The sequence below is a fragment of the Protopterus annectens genome, chromosome 9.part0 (genome assembly GCF_019279795.1).
Source record: "Protopterus annectens isolate FY-2018-M chromosome 9.part0, PAN1.0, whole genome shotgun sequence".
NCBI lineage: Eukaryota > Metazoa > Chordata > Ceratodontiformes > Protopteridae > Protopterus > Protopterus annectens.
Window position 1 is genome coordinate 1,803,182,407 of NC_056743.1, and position 20,831 is coordinate 1,803,203,237.

Sequence of the window (20,831 nt, forward strand, 5' to 3'; positions counted from 1 at the left end):
CCTCCTGTGTGGTGGTACTGCAACCCCCACACCTCCTGCTGCTTAGATGTAACAACTCTAAAATCACTCAACTGTGAGGGAAAAGGGAAAACTCCCCAAAACTCCACTTTGAGCAAATCTCACACTAAAAGCAGTTTTGCAACATTAATTTTTCGGCAAATTGTGAATTGCTCAAATTATCTGATTCAAAATTCGACAAAAAAGAAATGGGACAAAAACAGGAAACTCATACGAACACACGGACCCATATATATACCATGCTGTGCCTTCTGCATAATAAAGCAAAGGCATAGCTCTATTCTAGAATGGGCTTTGTAACGTTGTAACATTCAGAACATTGATATTCCCCCAGCTGATTCTTTGTTGCTTTGTCTTTTAGGGAATAGCTTCTGTTGGTGCTGTCCACAATGTACTGTAATGGAGGAAATCAGGCATCTGTAGATACTTTTGTTACATTTCCCTCCCTTTCTTCGTAACTGCCTGATTGTCCTGCCTGTAGTGGGTTACTGCAGTATGCCATAGTAGGCTGTGCCACAGAACATTTATATATTTAGTCAAATGTATGACATATGGGAGTTACATAAAGTTTGGATCTCATAGCAATCCTTTTATTTGTTAGAAGTAAAGTGGAAATCAGCACTTATAGAACATATTGTGATAACAATCTGACAGAGATACGACAAAAAAGCAATATGTATATACATATATATATATGTGTGTGTGTATGAATATAGATATATATGTGTGTACGTATATATATATATATATATATATATATATATATGTGTGTGTGTGTGTGTGTGTATGAATATAGATATATATGTGTGTACGTATATATATATATATATATATATATATATATATATATATATATATATATTTATGTATATAGAGAAGACTTAGACTTCAGAGTGATGTGTCAGGATACTTACCCCTTCGTATGCCTGTTTCCATGCAATTTTTAAAAGCGAAGCACAAAAACAAATTCCATGCCCAAATGTTAGCAGTTTGTTTATCTTAGCTAGTACTTTAATTAAAACAAGAGACATGAGCCTGCACCACTTTACTTTTGTCAGCATTTTTTTCAGTCTGACACTTCGATGAACATCATTATATCATTAGTGCTATAAAGTGTGGTGCTTTTGCTGTATTTCTTACATTTGAGATTAATCCATAAATCTACAGGAAAATAATCTAAAATGTTTCCATTCAAACCCCCCCGTGGAGTATCTGAAGCCACAAACAGAAGTAAATCAGAATATAAAATGAGTTACAGTGGAAAGCTTTGTGTTCCTTAGCACAGTGCAGTTTTTAAGCGATGCATCAGTATTAAACACACATAAATAAATAAATTTACATATTATATTTAAAAAGACCAATCTGGCTTCTTAGTCTTTGTTCTTAGTTCCTTGATAACAAGTGTATCTTAATTTAACCACAGCCCAACCTCTCCACCCTTTCTTTATGTAAGAATAACACGTGTTAGAATGCGTACATATTATCACTGTGCAGTTTTTTTGTTATTATTTGTACTGCAAAAAACATGCTACGGAGTAAAAGAGAGTATTTGTTGCACACCTAAAAGTCTGGGCAAAAACATCGCCTCGTCTTTTTTCCATTACATACTAAGTACAATCTGTAACAGCTTCCATGAAGGTCACTTGTTTAGAAATGCTAATGGCTGTATTTATGGCATCCTCACCAGACAGTAACTCTTTGGCTAGACACTGTCATCCTTTTGCTCAAGAACATCTCCAAAATTTTGCTTGTGGAAATTCTGTCTGCTTTCCCACCGCTATAATTACTCTGTTAACTTGCTGTGCAAATCTTAGTAGTTGTTCTTTATCAAACTAATCTTTATTTACAAATGATAATTAGTTACAAAGTGCAAGGAACTTATGCAAACCACAAAGATGTTCCAAAAGAATGTTCTGTCGCCAAATGTTGTCTCTGAATTAGCATGACCTCTAACGGATTATTAAAATAACCAGGAACAAACATGCAAAGTGCATTTTTTTTCTTTTGCAAGTAAAATATTAAATAAAATGGCTATGCTAATAAAAATTAATAAAAATACTTAAAGTAAAAGGAAATCAAATGATTTTGTTATATAAATTAAAAAATAAAGAACATGGGCTGAAGTGAGTCCTCAGTCCTCAACAAGCTGTTTATTGTATCTGTAAACAAATCTGATGTTCCTTTGTTCCTGCAGATTGTTATGTTTCAACTCTAGGTGGTGTAGTACTTCTGACTGCACTCTATATTCAGAAGCTGTTGTGTGTTTCTTGTGTTTCTTTTGCAGCAACACTGACCCCCAGAAAGTTTGGGAAGCTATCAGAGTAAGGGCACAACCACATCACCTTCCATTACAACTACAAGTGGAGTCCCCAGACTTCATAAATCTTTACTGCCTCTGATCATGTGATCAACTGACCCTCCATTACAGAATCACTGATTCTGTGCTTCAGAAGTTATAGCGTAACTGCCCTTACAGCTATGGCTAAACTGACCAGTTGGTAGTTTCATACTGATTTCACTATGTCCCATTGTCCCTTCACCAGTCTTAAGGAGTCACATTGCCCCCTCACCAATCTTTAGCTACTTTATAGTTCAGTCATGATTTGGTAAACTCTTATTAAGAGGAATTACTACATTTTTGCTTAGGTTTTGTGTGTCTAAAGAGTTACATTTTAATGGACCACATTAATTTGTGTACCTAAAGATTTAGGAGTACTTTGAAAATGGTTACGTAACAATTTGCTTAGTGATACAAAGTTGAATCCCACTCGACCATGTACCTCGGTCCATAAAGTCCCAAAACTATTATCGCCTCCCAAAAGTTTTCTAGATGATCACTTATCCCTGGAGAGTGATTTCTGAAGTGGGATGTTAAGTTTAGGTTGGAAATGTGGTCTTTCTTGCTTATGTTCTTATCCATCTCAGCCTGTTTTCCCTCCATCCAAGCTGTTTCTATTCTGTCTTCTTTGCTTTCTTCTACTTTAATTCCTGACAGCATTTTTCAAATCTTTCCCATGATTTCCTAACAAATGCATGTCAGTGGTCATTAGATCTGTAACTTTGTCATTCTACCAAGTCAATTAGTGAACCTGGTTTCCATTCTCCTGGATCAGAAGGTTTGCTGATGTGAGGCAACCACTTTGCAAATTCTTGTCCGGTTCAAAAAAAAAAAAAGAATCTTGTAGCTAATTTTTTTGGGGGGAGAGCAGATCTAAATTCCCATTGAGCAGAAGGACTTCATACACACCCTCACCAATGCTCCCTTTATTATTATCACCAGATCTGTAGGCACTACACCTCAGGGAAAGGAGTTTTCCCTGCAGTGAGCTCTGTTACCTGGAATATCCTTGTTTATTACTGTGTTTGTTTATTGTGCAGCATTATTTGGCTGTTTCACATTTGTTGACTGGGTAAGTACACTGGCTCAAGGACCAGTTTCAGGACCAGTCTAGACTGTATAGGCAAACAAGTCAGTTAATAATACATGAACGGTGTTGCTCATTCATTACACACTTTAATGCAAGTCATTCTCAAGGGGCAGTATATTCCAAGTGGTTTTAGGAGTATGTACAATATTAAATGTAATGCACACAAAATACAAAGCCAGTATGATAGGAAATAGTAAGAAGTAATATGTATACATCAGCAGAAAGTAAGACAGGAGTGATAGAAAGAATGAAAATGTCAAATAAAATGCAACACAATATTAGAGAATATATGCATCAACAAAAATTTTATAAAAATGTCAGGAATGTATAGAGGTAAATGAGTTTGTTAAACATTCACAAGGGGGAGTGCAGTACTGCCCTCAGAAATGAGTGGCAGATAAGTGTACGTGATGACCTACTGAGAGTGTTGGTGACATGAATGGTAAGGGATTAGCTTAGATTGTGAAAAAGTACCCTGTAGACGATAAGTTGAATTGTTTACCATGTTTAGAAAAGTTCAGCTGCTTTACAATCTGTCTCATCTAGTATGTCACAACGCCATTTAAACACCTCGCATGAACCAGCCTACACTCATACTTACAAGGGAACTTTTAGGACATTTTACACAGCAGTTAGGAATGTTAAATTATTGATGTATATTGTATGTAGTAGAGACAACGTCTTTTGTTGTCACTGAGAACTGGTCTTCTTGTTATACTCCAACGTACTGTTCCTCTAATGTTATCATGTTCGAATTTCATAATACATCCTAGGCAAATTTTTTGACCTGTTGGAGAGCTGTGTTTCTCCTGCTCTCAACATAAATGATTTCATTTTGTTTTATTTTATTTATGTATTTTTGTATTATATATAAATGTGTGTGTATACGTATACATATATACACACACATGTATATATAGGTGGGAAGTTGGCATAATAGTTAAAGTGTTTACCTTGCAGATAGAAGGTCCACGGTTTGATTCTCACATGGGGTAACTGGCTAGGCTTAAAAGGGCCCTTTAGAGCAGTTAGCCTAGTATGACCCTATGAACCTATATATATATATATATATATATATATAATTTATGTATTATTTTACTGTGGGTTACTAATTCATTTTGAGTTTAGCTTCTGTTGAAATAGTGATTTCCTTGAGTCCTAGTTCCCTCCAGTATTGTGGCTCTAATTTCTTCCTCCTACGTTTAACCTCTCTGGTCTGGAGTTGCAAACTGGGCCCCTTTGGCTGATGATGACAAGCTTTTTCTTGGGAGGAGAGTGAGCTTTAGAACCAACACTGCAACTTGTAAAGGTTTAGGGTTGAGAGCTGTGGTCTCTATGTACCCATGCGCATGCCCTTTAATTTCCAAAGCATTGGTATACATCTCCTCTATGTGCCACATAATCATAGTTCAGCTCCCATCAGTGTGGTGCATAGAAGGGTAAAGACCTAACTACATCCCAGGTTCGTTTAGTGGCTTGGGAATCTGAGGTGCTGACCGGGAGGGTTAAGGCATGTCTTTCCTGGGGGGTACATGCACTGGCACATGAAGTGACAGAGGGTGGGGAGTCAAACTAAAGCATGATTCCTGAGCTGTAGCCAGATTGGTTTGTCAAAATGAGCTCCTTACTGAAGTTAAAAGCTGCTCATCTCTGTCGACCTATTGCATGTCCTGCACACAGGGTGTTAAGGACATGCACAGGGAACAGAGTTAGGCAGAAGTTAGTCCTGGCAGCAGTGTGTCAGGAAAGCCGAGATGTCCTGATCTCCTTGTCAATCCCAACCCATTTTAAAGCAATTCCAGAGAGGGGTCAAGGAGGGGGTTGGTCAACACACCAAATGAGGAGGGGTACTAGCATTCCCTACCTGACAATCTGTTGTGGGAGGAAATGATAGAAACAAAAAAAAAAATCATAGCTCAGTTTCCATTGAAGTTGACACTACTGTGTGATCCCAGGTTTTTAACATGCATTCTACGTGGAAGTCTGCTCTGCATGTATGCCCCACCCTCCTCGAAGAAGAGTGAACAGGCTACAACTTATCATTCCTGCGTTCCCTATTGCCAGCCCCAAAAGATGCACGTTGTGTTTAGTCAAAATTGAGCTTCATGCATTACAGAGGGGTTTTCCAGTGGGGCTGGATAGGATGCATTACTTTTTAGTAGCTTTTGTACTGTTGTAGGATATGTTACTTACCAGATGTTACAGTTGATGCTCCAAAGATTTTTCTTTTGTAAATCCTGTAGTGTCTACTAAACTAGAACAGTAAGTTCTCGGTACTGTTTAAACAAAATTAAATGTTTCAGGGAGCCTTGCAGTCCATATTATTTAATTGACGTGGCTGTGAGACCCTTCTGATTCTGAATTACTGACATTCATGTTTCCTTTAGAAGGGGACGTACTACAATATCGTTATGTACTGAATTTTGACCTGTAATAAACCTTTAGAGAATGGGATTGCGCTTCAGAAAGCTATATGTAGATTTATGGTTGGAAGCATTCTCCTAATCACTGTCAGTTGCTACTAGTTTGTTCTTCAGTTAAAGATACAAAGGAAGCAGTCTTCCTTTGCTAGTAACCAGATCAAATTAGACATCTATTGAAAGTGAGAGAGATGTGAATGTTATTAACACCACTCCCATCTTAATGACAGATGGATTTAATGAACCAGAACTGGTTGTTTGCCTGTGGATATCGGGAACAAGTCTTCAGTCTTTCTTGATAGAAGGCTTCATTGTAAGCTGGGCAGAGAATTTAACAACTGCATTGTACTGATGGGGGTCAGTGCAGTAAAGGCTTTTTGTAAACTCTTAATCTGTTCATAACAGGCAAGTGGGTTCACCCGTCAGCTTTCATGTCTTGACAGACTGCAGTGCTACAGAACCTTCTAGCACTTTGATACTTAGTGTACAGTTTGCAATGCCCTGCATTTAACTTAGGCAAAAAATTAAAGATGCTTTAAGTCTGCTTCATGGCACATTAAATATGTTATCCCACTGTTCAAAGAAACTACAGATAGCATACAGGATCTCATGACTATGCCTTACCCACACTTCAGTACCACTGAGTAGCATACATTTTAGGTGCCCCTGCTACAGTAATCCAGATTTTCATATAAGTATCCAAAATGTAACCATTTCACCATTGTGGATCCCCTTTCAGCATAACTAGGCCCCCCATTTAAACTTGTATAGTAACCTAGACACTGTCTGCCACCTTGAGCAGTTGGCCTGTTTGATCATTACTGCCAAATTAACCATCTCATCCACCTGTTTCTACCTCCCACTGCATTCTGCCTTTTGTGCCTGAAATCCATTTATTATATGTAGCATCCTTGCCTGGATTTGACTCACCTCCAGTACCCCTCATATATGAACACCTTTCCTTAACAACTCTTTCCTTTAAACTGTAATTACACATTAAAAATGAAATTATATAATCCCTTCTCATACCTCTCTTATCACGGTTTATTTACTAAGTCGCCTCCCTGATCCCTGTTCAAAAGTATTAGCTTATCAATGAATCCTTTCCCCAGTGTAACCATCTCTTTCACTGTAAGATGCTGTTAGTTATTAATAATAGATAACCCTGTAGAAGGAGCAAGTATGTCCTAACAGATTAGTGACGTTTTCACTGAAAGATAATTGAATAAAGTAGAAGAGTAAATAAATAGAAATGCACAGGAACTTACCAGGAGTCTGACGTGTGATCATTTAGGTGATGACAGCTGTGAAAACCCTTGGTTGCTTAAATACCAGATAGTTCATGTAGTGCATTCTTCTGTTTTATTTTAATAAGCTTGTTATTCTCTTTGGAATAGTCACAGGTCCACAGTCTTCTTCTTCTCCTTTGCCTGGCAGACCTCATTATGTCAGTGATGCCCTTCTGCCCTTCCTGGATCTTCTAAAGACTTGTTATTCAATTTTTGTGCCGGTGCTGATTTTCTGCCACTTCTGGGGGAATTAACACTAGGTCACTGTGCCCAGCATGAGTCTACACATAACGTGTTACAGCTTCATGTTCACTTATTTGTGTACATAGAATGCAGCACTGTTCTTTCTTGTAAGCTCAAATGTGTGCTAGTGCAATACAGCACATTTGATTGTCACATACTCTGACATAACTATGGAATACTGAAAATTTTATCCTGCCATGCAGTGCTGCATGCCTATAGAATGCACTACAACTCTTCCCTGAGTGCAGAAGCCTGTGCTTGTAGAATGCAACTGACTTCATCCTCCCATGCAGTGACATGTATGTGGAGTACAACACAGCTCATTCTCATATGCACTAACATGTACCAATAGAATGTAGCACATTTCATCCTCCCATGCAGTGACATGTATGTGGAGTACAACACAGCTCATTCTCATATGCACTAACATGTACCAATAGAATGTAGCACATTTCATCCTCCCATGCAGTGCTGTCTATTCACAGAATGTAGCACAACTCTTCCTTGTGTGCACTGATCTGTACCCATGGGATGCAACTGATATGTCCATGTGGAGTGTATAGTAGCTCATTGTCACATACACTCGCATGTGCACATGGAGTACAACACAGTTTGTCATCACATACACTGATAAATAGTTGTGGAATGCTGCTTATTCATGTATTTTGATGTGTACTTGAAGAATTTGGCAGATTTCATCATTACATGCCATGACTTGTACACAGATTGCATTCCAGCTCATTCTCACAATTTAATATGTGCACATGGAATGCAACATATGTCATTCACACCTGCAGTAATTTATACCTGTGGAATGCACTACAGTAATTCCTCACTGTTATGTCTATATGAAGTGCATCGCAACTATTCCTCATATACTCTGATGTGTATTTATTAAGTATAGTACAGTTCTTCCTCATGTGTTGATATATTCAAATGGAATGTAGTACAGACCACCTTCACATAGACTGTTGTCTTCATTTGGAGTGCAGTAGTTCATCCACGTGTAGTGACACACACACACACACACACACACACACACACACACACACACACACACACACACACACACACACACACAGATGCACACATGCAGCATAGATCAACTTCACATGTAATGATGTGTACCCTTGGAATACAACATGACACTTACCCATATGTGTGTGTGTGTGTGTGTGTGTGTGTACATATATATATATATATATATTTATATATATATATATATATATATATATATATATATATATATATGTGTGTGTATGTATATAGTCCCTGAATAGCTGTAGTAATTACAGTAGCCATGCATTTCATCTCAACAAGAGGGCAGCCAGGCTGTGACTCCACCCATATGCACTGCAAGACAAGAGAGAGCAAACCATCACCTTTTTACTCATTGTTTTTACTAGTCAGCTGTCCATTAGTAATGTCTGGTCTTGAACCCAGTACAGTGGCAAATCAGCACACACTGAAAACAGTGTTCAGATAAAAGTGAAATGCTTGAAGACAAGATTTGTTTCGAAAAAGAATGCTTTCTTTGAGGAATTGTGTCACCTGCACCTGCTTAATAAAGATAATAACTAACTCTAGTGTTGCAACACACTATTGGGAAAGAAGAATTCCTCTCTGCAAGGCCCCAGATTATTTGCAAAATTGTAGTGAATGGCCCATTCATCAAAATTTAGCATGCTCAATAAAATTGCACTGTTCTCTGTTGCTGGGCCAGTTGATTCTGTATATTTGCTTAGAGTACATCTTCATTCATCTAGTGTTTTGTTATTCTGCAGGACCTAAATATTTATTGAAAAAATGTTTTGTTCCCAAAGGCATCTTCCTGCGTTTTAACCTGGGCATTTTTACTGTCGGAGGCACAGTTTATCATATTTCTGAATAGTCAGTATAGATTGTGCATTTGTCTGATAGAAAACAGAAAATCTCTGGAAAATACATCTTGTATTTTCATGAAATTGTAAAACATGGTTCATTTGGACAGTTTTACGTGAGATCTCTACCAGATGGACCATATATAAGTATCAAAATTCTGTGTGTTCCTTCCTGAGCATACTGGTGTAGCACACTAATCTTATAGATGTTCAGAAATACTGCAGCTTCTTATAGTAGTAATCAGTTAAATCAATTTGTCATACATGCCAGTAAATTCTTATCACCTACTTGTTGTGTGTACTTAACATGAACAGATTAGGTGTTCATTATCAAGCTGTTCAGTTCCGTAAGCTGCAGGAGGTGGACTTTGCTCTCAAGGCCTGTTGAAAACATGACTTGCATACCTGGGTTCCATATGAGTTTCATGCATGTCTGTTATTCGTAATGCCCTGTCCAGATGACAGATAGTACCGTGACACTGATTCAGAACATGTTTTTCTGATTTTCCATTTCAATCCATTAAGTCGAAGCAGCTGTTTTTAAAGGCAGTCTGCTTCCTGACAGCTGTAATATGCTCTGACTCCAAACCATTGCTGTGGGATTTGTTATCCAAATGACCACTTATACAGCATTCCCATTAATGCTTTGTAAGGCATTAGAGACCTGTATCCCATCATGCACTGCCTGCTTTAAGGTAACCACAGCTGTCACGATGGAAGACATACAATAATCTGCTTCTTTTCACTCAGCAGTTAGGAATCAGGGATGCAAGATTCCCTTGAACTATCTTCAGTTCATTATTGGTACTGTGCTTGTGTTTTTATTGTTACTCAAAGCAAAAACAGTAGTAAAAACACAGACTTATGTAGTTCACTGTTTTAGTCATACATGCCAAGATATTCTATTCTTGGAAAGATTGTGCTTTCAGTATAACAATTGATGCTAAACATCTCCTTCTTCGTCTCAAGAGGTTGTATGCAGGGAAAGGGGCTAAGTGTAGAAAGTGAGCCTGAACACATATATTTAAATATGTAGCAGTAACTGGGAATGTAACCGCTAAGAAAGAGATTAAACCATTGTGAAGTGAGTATGGTTATGCAGCAGAGAAATGTGAGAGAAGTTGGTTTAAGTGGCTGTAATGGGAGACAAGGAATAAGAGCAGAAAGGGCAAAAAACAGAGACGCAGTTAACGCCAAAACTCTCAAATGTGGAGGAAGGTGAGTGACAGAATATGTTCAAAAGTATTAAATATGAGATAAGAAAGTAGTCTTAAAAATAATATACGTAGGGATATCGCTAAAGAGAGTTTGGTAAGAGTTGAAGTAAGTTAGAAAACCTAGGTTACAAAAAATCTTATCCTTGCTAAGTAGTAGCTGAGGTCAGAGCAGAACCAGGGACTGGTACACAACTGAAAAATAATGCTAATACCCCTATGTTAAGCTGCCCAAATGGTGCTAATATGAACCTTGTACTTGGGCAGTCAGAGCTGGAGTACAGTAGTTATACATAGCAGCTGAAAGGTACAAAATCTTCCTGCCTTCTTCATCTTATAGTACATTTCCCTAATTCCATAAACCTACTTGGTGCATGTGCAGGTACTGTGTGCACTCCTGACCCAATGCCACGCTCTGTAGGCAGTCTGCAGCTTGCTTTGCACTCCTGACCCAATGCCACGCTCTGTAGGCAGTCTGCAGCTTGCTTTGCACTCCTGACCCAATGCCACGCTCTGTAGGCAGTCTGCAGCTTGCTTTTCACATGGCAAACTTGTCCTGTATAAACTCACTCACTTCACGTATGCAGCACCGGTGGCAAAGACAAAGCTATTTTATTTTGTTATAACCTGTGCTTTATCAGCGTAGTAATGCATGGCAGGGTTTCCACACTACACTGACCATGTCCATAACTTTGCACTATTCTACCACCTCAGTAGCATGTCCAGACTCCCTATGCCAGATTATTTTCCTAGTAGGTAGTTTTCATGATACCCAAGTGTAGTTATTGGAATGATTGTGGTTAAGAAAAGATTACTATAGTTTTGGTAGATGAAATGAATATATAACAAATGTTTCGTAATATAAAGCCTTAATTTTAGGGACAAGCAAAATGACTTTACGAAAACGATAAAAAGATGCACTCATCATCTTATGAACTCGATGTTAAATTATATGTCCATAAAAACCCATATGTAAAGAATTATGCATACATAAGTAACGTCTCGGTACGGTGAACTACTGCAGCAGGGCTAACCAGCTGGTGGTGTAAACCTTGAATCGAGATGATTGTCACTGTTGAAGTGACACCCCGACCCCTTGTGCAAAATGGGAAAAGGGAAAAGGTTGAGGATGGATAGATAGAAGTAACGTCTCTACTACAGTGCAGTTTATTTATTTGGAAGGCTGTATAAGCTTTAGTGACCGAATGTTAACCAGATTGGTGAAGTAATCCTTACAGGCTGTAGCTCCTTCATTAGATAACTACATATGTTTTCTTTTATGTGAATTATATTTTACAGTATGCTTATAATGCACTGAGAAATGTATGAAAATGCAAGATTCTAGTGTTTTCTGACTTCTACAAATCTCCAATTTTAACTGCTTGTGTGTGCCATAGTTTATTTTATCTAGTCTGTATTAAATGTGTTTCAAGTATCACCACTTCTTGTGATGGTTATATTTATTTTATTTAATTTGTAGTAAGCGTTTACCACTTCTGGTTCTAATTACTTTGGTTTTACTTGATTTATAGTACGCATTCTGTTATGCTGAGAAATATTCTTTTTTTGTTATCCCCTTGACTTTGTATGTTTAACTGTATTTCCTCTATCTATTCCAAGTTCCAATGTTGTGAGATCTTTTTCTACGTAGCTGTTTATATTGACATTATTTTACTTTGTGAATTAACAATCATGGAGAAGAAGCAAGTACCCTGAGTGTTTTTTAAACAAGAAACATCTTTATTGAATTATCACTTATGACATAGGCACTCATACATTTATATAATGAAACCAAACCATACTGACATATTTTCAGTTGCAAACATTATACATCACTAATAATTTGTACAGTCATTGTCAATTAAACATTAGCTCATTCAATTCCTGTCTTCGATTAAACCTCATTTCTCCTCCAAAACATTCTGCATGTATTGTTCCCACATTTCCCTTCTTTTATGTAATTTGCTCCTACACTTTTTAAAGATTCCACTTCCAGTTGTTTTATCTCTGTCGCTGTATGGTCGGTTTAGACTTATATTTTCATTTCCTTGTACTTGCTTTTTCTGACAACCGCCAAGATTAAACTCAGCAAGGCCTTACCATGTCTAGGCAACTCTGATTCTGTATCACAGCTCAAAAATAATTTCCTTAATTACACCAGTTGGTGACCCAGTATTAAAGAAAATCTCTAGTGGTCTTAGGCTGTTCATAGGATCATAGGTAGGTACTAGGTAGGTACTAGTTTATCGGCCCTAGGGCCTACCTAAGCCTAGCCAACACGGTTCCCTGGCTTACGCCACACAAGAAAGTTATTTTCCTGTGCCACTGTCAAGCAGAGACACAGAAGTGATCCCCAGGGTGTATTTCCTATTTCCCATCCCCTCATCAAGATCTGTCTTGAAGAGTGCTAATGAAGAGCTTTGCTTGGCATTTCCTGTTTATTGTGGTGACAAGGTTTAGGTCCCTGATAATATAAACATAAAAATAAACATTATTATGAATTTGTGGTTCTAAACTAATAGATATATATTCAAAACCTTCAGGACAATTGTAAAAGTTATTATTTTGGAAACAGTTATAATCAAAACATAGCTGTGATAGTTTAGCAGTAATCCAGGATTTACTCACAGCTGTATAATATGATCACGAGGGCAAAGCCCTCACGATTAAACAGAGGCAGCCATGGGTAAATCCTGATATACCTATAAACAGGAGTGGATTAGTTACCTTTCTTAAATGATGTTTGCATAACATCACTTCAGTGTTGTTCCATGTTGTTTTCTGTGAATTGATGTACTGTGCATGCATGTGGGATTTGCGTTCCCACATGTGCGCAGTACGTCAGTGCAGAGCTGGAGAAGCAGTGAAGAAAAGATAATATCCGTTGCTGTTTTTTTTAACTGTTAACGAAAAACAGAGATTTTATGAGGGACAGAGTAAAAATACAAAGAAAACCATTAGGTTTGCGTTTCTTTGGTTTTTGGAGAATGTACATGATTTTTGTAATATTTTGCTCTGTCTCCAGCATTCAGCATAAGCCAGTAGAAAATCTAGCCATTCGATGGTAACTTCAGCAGCCAGATGTTTTTCTGTTGGTATATGGTTGCAATATTCAAGACAGTGTCACTTTGATGAGCTAGAACACCTTTCGTTTGCTCTTTTGAATGCTTCTGGAGTCTGTTGTGTATGCCTGATTGCAGCTTGTGTTCATATTTTTTAGTTTGGTTGTGTGAAGAAATTTACTGCACTTTTTGCTGTCATTGGTTTGTTATCGCTATTAGTCCTTTTAACATCTTTCACATTTTGGCACTGTTTCTAGGATTGCTGCTGGGAGTGTATTTTTAGCATCCGGTCCTTGTCTATTACAAAAGTTTTTTGTGGCTTGAGAGGGTAAAGGTTTGTGGATGAACCTCTTGGCTGTCTCTAGTACTTTTCAGGATTACTCCCTACAGTTTTTGAACAACCCTGAAGCCTGTTACAGAGACACCAAGTCCCACTGCTGTTGTTAGTCCTAATTTTGCTTTTGCAAGACAGTCTTCCAGCTTGTCAAAGACACTAAACTCCTCCAGTACTATTTTTTATCTTGTTGCCATTATGTTTCAGGGTTTGCTTAGGGCACCCAAGAAGATTTTCATTTGCCTCTTTGAGCTCGCTCAGAATTTTGTCTGGCCTAGAATTCATTTTTGTAGTTTCAGTGGATAAGCAGCTGTTAATAACAATCAGCAAGACTTTGAGCGGACCTATATGGCTTTTTTTGCAGGTCTGTGTTTGCCTACCAAATAAAAAAAAATCTCAACCAGCTAAATATCATACTTAAAACATCAAAACGGACAATTATCGAACTACTACGTCTTCGAAAATGAAATTCATCGAATGGGTATAGTTGGCCAACATTGCAAACACAACCAACCAAGGTGGGTGGGCTGTGCCAGTCACACCCCCCAATGTAGGGGACTAAGCCTCACTCCTCCCAACTATATATACCAACTCCAAGATCACACTACACTGGGGAATAAGACAAATTTAAAAGGTTTCCCTTCACTTACCTTATGCATCACATCACTTCCTGATAGTTGGCCAAATATGGCCATTCCATGAATTTCGTTTTCAAAGAAGTAGTGGTTAGGTAATTTTCCATTCCAATGTTTTAAAAGCAATGTTTAGCCGTTCAAGATTTTTTTATTCGGTAGCCAAACATAGACTCTTTTTTTTGCTGCAGTTTTTTTTTTTTCAGTTTTTGTTATTTCCCTGTTAGTGGATGAAAAACATTCTTGTGGATCAGTCTATTACATCAGATAACAAACATCATTAAATAAGGAAGTACAATCTGCAAACCCTAGCTTTGCTGTTTCAGACCTATGCTTGGGATTTTTTATCATCTTGCATTTTATCTTTTTTGGTTTTGGTTGCTTATTGATGTCTTTATATTTGCCATCATATTTATGACTTCATATATCAAACATCTGGATATTTACGCATGCTTGTTTTATTACTGTTTTATACTGAGACTGCATTTGCTAAGATAATATCTTAAACTACATGCTACTTGCAAGAATTCCGAGAAAATATGCACTGAAGTAAATTGAAGTTAAAGTTGAATGTGGGTAGCTGTGCCCACCACACCTCCATTAAGTAATTAAATTCACTCCAGTGTCACATGACCTCACAGATGAGTGCAGTAGTCATTTTTATATGAATCTGAGTAATGTTCTCATCTTCAAGGTCATGTGACCCCACCCCCATACTGAAAATAATTATCTGGGTTTGATAAATGGTTGGGACAACAGAGGAGCTTGCATCTCACTTAAATAAATAGCACTGCATTTTTTAAATCCTGATGTTACTCTGTTTATTGGCAGTATAGATTTTCCATATTTAGTACTTCTGAAACTTCAAACGTCAGTATTCTTGATTTGCAGACATAAATTTTTGACTTCCTTCTCCTCTGACCTGTGTAATGGATTGAAGGTGCACAAATAAACTGGCACAAGCAGGGATTGTTAATAGCTTTAAAAGCTAAATACAGGCCACGTGTAATCACCTGATACGAGAAGGAATGTAGAATTAATGTTTCAGTGTCTCTGTTCTTCAATCCCTGTTCCTAAGTGAAAGAGAGTATGGTCTGAATTTTTCAGCTTCAGATTTGCATGTAATTAATTGTGATCAAAGGGGATCATAACTTTCTTGGATCTGTTAATAATGCCTTTGAGAATCTGGTAGATAAAGCCATAACATTTTCCAAATATTGCTGAAACTTTATAATCAGAATGTAAACACATTTCTGAAAATGTTTGCAGTAAAAATATATTTGTAAAAAAGTATCATTCAGAGTCCATAGATTTGTTCTTTGGATTTTAACCTTGATACAACAGGTGTTGGGCCAGTTTAGTCTTAATTAGCATACATAGCATTTTTTTGCCATCCTAACATACAGAAAGAGCACCTTAAGAATTGAAATTAAACTGTATCTCTGGGAAGAAGCTCTGTCAGCATCGCAAGTAACAAAACTACCTAGTTTATAATTGTCAGCAGTTTTGCATAGCTGAATCTCACTCCGTATGTTAAGTTTGGATGACCAATACATTAATGATAATAGGAACAAAAACTAATGGTAGCAAATCCCACTTCTAACCTTTACATCTGCAGAAACGGCATCTTCCACTTTAACCAGTGAGTCCCCTAATTGATAACTTAGCTGTTAATTCCCAGAAAGTATAGGCTCTCAACAATATGAGAAAGAAGGAAACTATCAGTGGCCTTTGCCAACACGATACACAGTGCTAACCTACGTGGCTACACAATCCGTTAAAAAAGCTATATTGAAATTGCAGGCTCTCTCGTAGGTAGGATGACCACGTATCTTCCAGAGAACAGTAGTCAGGGTGATCTGTGCATGCGTGTGTGTGAGTGTGTGTGTGTGTGTGTGTGTGTGTGTGTGTGTGTGTGTGTGTGTGTGTGTGTGTGTGTGTGTGTGTGTGTGTGTGTGTGTGTGTGTGTTTGTGTGTGCATATTTCCCTAAAGCAGTGTAGGTGCACTTTTATTAAGTGGCACCTGAAATGTCATTTTTCACATGTGCAACAGTACCCTTTTTGAGTTTGTATGAAGTAGGGCTGCCACATAATTGACAAGTGACTTAGGCTAGAAATATACAAACAGTGGTTAATGACCTTAGTATGAGCTAGTTGCATAGTATTAGCTGTTATTTTAACAGTCTTCCTAAAGGTATAATGATTCCAAAATTCCTAAAAGGATTATACTTAAACTGACAACAAAACACACACACAGTCTAAGAAGCCAAGTGTTATCAGAGACTTGTTTCTGATATCTTAAAAGTACAGAGTTGCTGTTCCTCACGTTACTGTAATAAAAGAATGCTTTGTTATTGTCTGTTGCCTTAGAAACGAGCTAGCTCTCCTATTTCCTTATTCAAAGAAGTCAGTATGAACAGAAGAACACATTTGTTATGTATTGTACTGAAGCTACAAATCCAGCTGTCAGGTTTTTCTGTACAGAGATTATCAACAGTCATTCTTCATTAAGGAGGTTTATTATTAAGCTAATCCTTGGCCGACATGTTGTTTTAAGAGATATGAAAGTTAATCATAGAAGTCTAGAATGTATTTGTTTGTCCATATACATGCACGTATGACTGTATGCCCATATTTCCACCTTCGCCTTATGACAGACAAAGTTTTGCAGATGATGTGAGACAAAAGTGACTGGCCTTTCCAAGGCATATCTCATCCACAAAAGAGACTATAAGATGCTTGCAGGACTCACCAGACATCCTCCTGTAAGAACCTTCTTCTTGCTAAGATCATGAGGATACAGCAAATGTTGCATGGAACTGCCCACACACTGTGACCCCTGTCTAAGGAAGTCTAATCATTTTTTTTTACCCCCCCCCCCCCAGCCGACTGTGCTTTCTTTGCAGAGGTAGGTAAGCCTGTTATGACTATTTCAGCAGCTGCCCTGCGTAGGAGTCCTGCTTTTCATTCTTAGCCTCTCCATCCATCCGACAAGGAGTTCTGGGTTCTAGACAAGCTGAGAAGGCAGGCCTTTACATTGCTGACATTGTGTCTTAGGATGCTGGATTACATTGCACAAATGTATTGTTAAAGAGATATATCAGGTGAAATATTGCATATTGCCATTGGTTTGTCTAATGGGCCTTTCAAGGAGAATCTCTTTGGCCTGGCTTTGACATCTGCAGCTGTAAGCACCCTCACGGTAAAGGTTGTGTACAGCGCCACAGAGGGAGCAGTGAAGGCAGTCGGATCTGGCATAACCATGTACTAGCACTCCTTGCCGAGCCTTACTTCTTTTGCTGATGACACACTTTAATGGGATTTGAGACATTTCATCGGAATGCCAAAATGGCAAACCACAATTGATCAAAACTTAAAGACTGAACCCAGAGAAATACAAACAGAAAAAACACATTTTTTTTCAAGGAGGCAAGCTCCACTGCACCCAGACACCACATAATAGTTATATATACTAACTCCAAGAGTACAACTCATTGGGGAAATGGCCAGTTCCCCATTCCCTACTGTTCAACGATCTCACACTGAGTTTTTTGTTGTTGTTTTTGTATGTGTGAGCATTTCCAATTTCAGCCATGTAGGTTCAATCATGTACTTTAGGAAGAGCTCCAAATTTCAAAGTTTATACATTAACCCTCATTATCTGGTCTTTCTTTAGAAAGGATATCATTGAGAACCAGCCTGTTGTTTGTACATAAAGCTGTGACTCAGTTGAACCTGAATCAATTCATCAAGCTACCTGTACTGTGCAGGGAGGCTACTAATGAATCTGAACCATTACTGTGTAGTGTGAATGCTCACAGGTAACATAGGTGCTTTGTGGATATGGCTAAGGATTCCAGAAATGATATCTAATTATTTGTTTCTTATGCCTCCCAGAAACTAGAGCAAAGAACAACTTAACTATGCTTAGCACAACGCTTTTCAAATTGCATAGCCATCTTTTATCAAAACTGTGGGAAGTAGTTGTCAGGGTTCTACAAGAGCTGTTTCTGCTTCAATGCCTTTTGTCTGCAGCATAGCCTTGGTTGACACATGCACATGTCCAGTCGGCCTTTACTGAGTACCTTTTTTAAACACCACAAACTGTACATTATCTTCAGGCTCAAATCCTCTTTCAGGACCCTGAAGATAAAATGGACATGTTCACATGTACCGTCAGGTTAGCAAAGATTGAATTTGTCTTATGTAGACATAGACATTATTTATTTATTTGTTTCAGTCCTACATCTGTTTGCCAAATTCAGCCCTTGTTAACCAACCATCTTTCTTTGCCCCTGTTCAGTAGTGGGAGGGCTGTTGGCTGACTATATGTGTAATGAGCAGCTGCATAGTAGGTAACATAACTGAAATGTGCATTACTGAATGAGATGGCTAAATTTGCTCTTTGACACTTTCACTGGCATGGAGCTACTTCCTGCCAGAAAAAGAAGCAGATGTGTTTGTGCTCTCCCCCTTTGCATTGCTAATCATCAAGCCTCCCAGTAATGGACTTGAGCCCATTTGTTCAATAGCGGGAGGATCCTAGATCCAATTGGGCAAGAGCCATCCAGTGGAAACCATCATTTAAGTAGACATCCCATTGGAAAACCAACCATGAGAACATTGTTGTTTATAGACCTGAAACCTACAACTGGATGGGGGAAATGGGCTAATGGGCTACCATCATCACTATGGTCATCAGTGAGACCTACCATCAGGTACTGGCTTAGTGAGTTGTAAAACTGCCTCAGAAGCATTGTGAGAACATAGATCTTGCCACCCCTCCACTCCTCCCCTTCCCCTGACATGGGTTTGCTTAGCCTCCCCTGCTAGTGCAGTCAAATGGCAAGTAAAATGGATAACAGAACTGCATATAGAAATATAACTGTTTTGTCATTCTTTCTCTGTTAACACATAAGTATAATAAAAAGATGGTTAATAACCCTATGATGACATAGAATACTGGTTTGGATCTTTGGCCTTAGAAAGTTCACACATTACTGCTTTTGTTGCTAATTAGATGGTGATGAAATCCCTCTTTCGGTTATATCGTTAAAAAGTACGGGTTTGTTCTTGAAAACACAGCTTTGTGGGACACCAACCTTGGCCTCTGTGTAGCCATGAAACAGTTAAAAGAAACATGTCTTCCTCTTTTTATCACTGTATAATCTTCGGTTACGTCTGTCACTCCATGTCCTACATTTAAACATCCTCCTTTGCTCTCCATAAATGTAACACATTTCAGATACAGTTTGTATAATGAATAGTTACCATGTAACCACAAGAGTGGATCATTTCCTCATATGGAGTTTGAGAAGAACTTTACAGCTGTCCGTTCTCTCTGATTAGTCATGCAAGTGGAAGTTCTCATAGTTACTGAAAGCCACAGATACTAGTTTAACTCATAACATTTACATCTTGGAAACCCACAGTCAGCAATTAGATCGTTTTTGCAGCTTTAGCATTCTTCACTAAGTGGAAATTGTCAATGTTTTTCATAGTATTACTTATTTATTTCTTCAAAACAGTTTATAAGTAAAAAAAATACATCCATGCATTAACATATGTATATAATATGATGTTAGATAAGGACTACTTCATCCACATAGTCTTGTATTTACCTTCTGGGTATACTGCAGATCCTGTTTAACCATCTCATTTTGTTATTTGTCCATAATACCCCAGCATATGTATTATCTTATATCTGTCACTTGGATTCTTGAGTTTTTTGACTGTCACCACTTCAAGATGGCCAACCAACTTAATCAGCACCATTTTTGCGAAATAATATTTCCTTGTATTAGTCTTCAGACCCAGTCCTCATATTCTCATTTATCTTTTTTTTTTTTTTTTTGGGAAAGAGTTTTCCAGTGTTGTTGATTCTCGTGTGTGTGTGTGTGTGTGTGTGTGTGTGTGTGTGTGTGTGTGTGTGTGTGTGTGCGTATGTCTGTCTCTCTTGCAGTTCGATAGACTGGCATCCTGATCAGAATTAGTTTTTTTCCATTGCACCCATTGAGTGCCAGGATTGGATGCAGCTTAGGTTGTGTTTTCTTGATTTAATGAAATGTTTATGTCTTACCCAGCCTGCTATAACACTGCATATGTAAAATACAGTTTATTTTGTATGGTTTCTGGTGAAGCTGCTACACCATTTTCTGATTCTCTCCTTTGCAATATATATGCTCAACTTCCTGACAAGAGGAAGTCTGTAGAATTGTGCACAGTACTCTACAGGTGTTACCAGCTGTTTGGATAGAGCTACACTTAATTCTTGCTCTTACTGTTAATGACTGCAGTGTTGTTACCTCACA

At 38.0% G+C, this 20,831-nt stretch overlaps 1 protein-coding gene across 2 annotated transcripts in view; it reads left to right on the forward strand.

Moving 5' to 3' along the window:
* The window catches only part of LOC122812274 (sphingosine 1-phosphate receptor 2-like), a 586,862-nt gene that overhangs the window by 284,510 nt on the left and 281,521 nt on the right, over positions 1-20,831 (forward strand). The gene's annotated exons all lie outside the window — the stretch shown is intronic.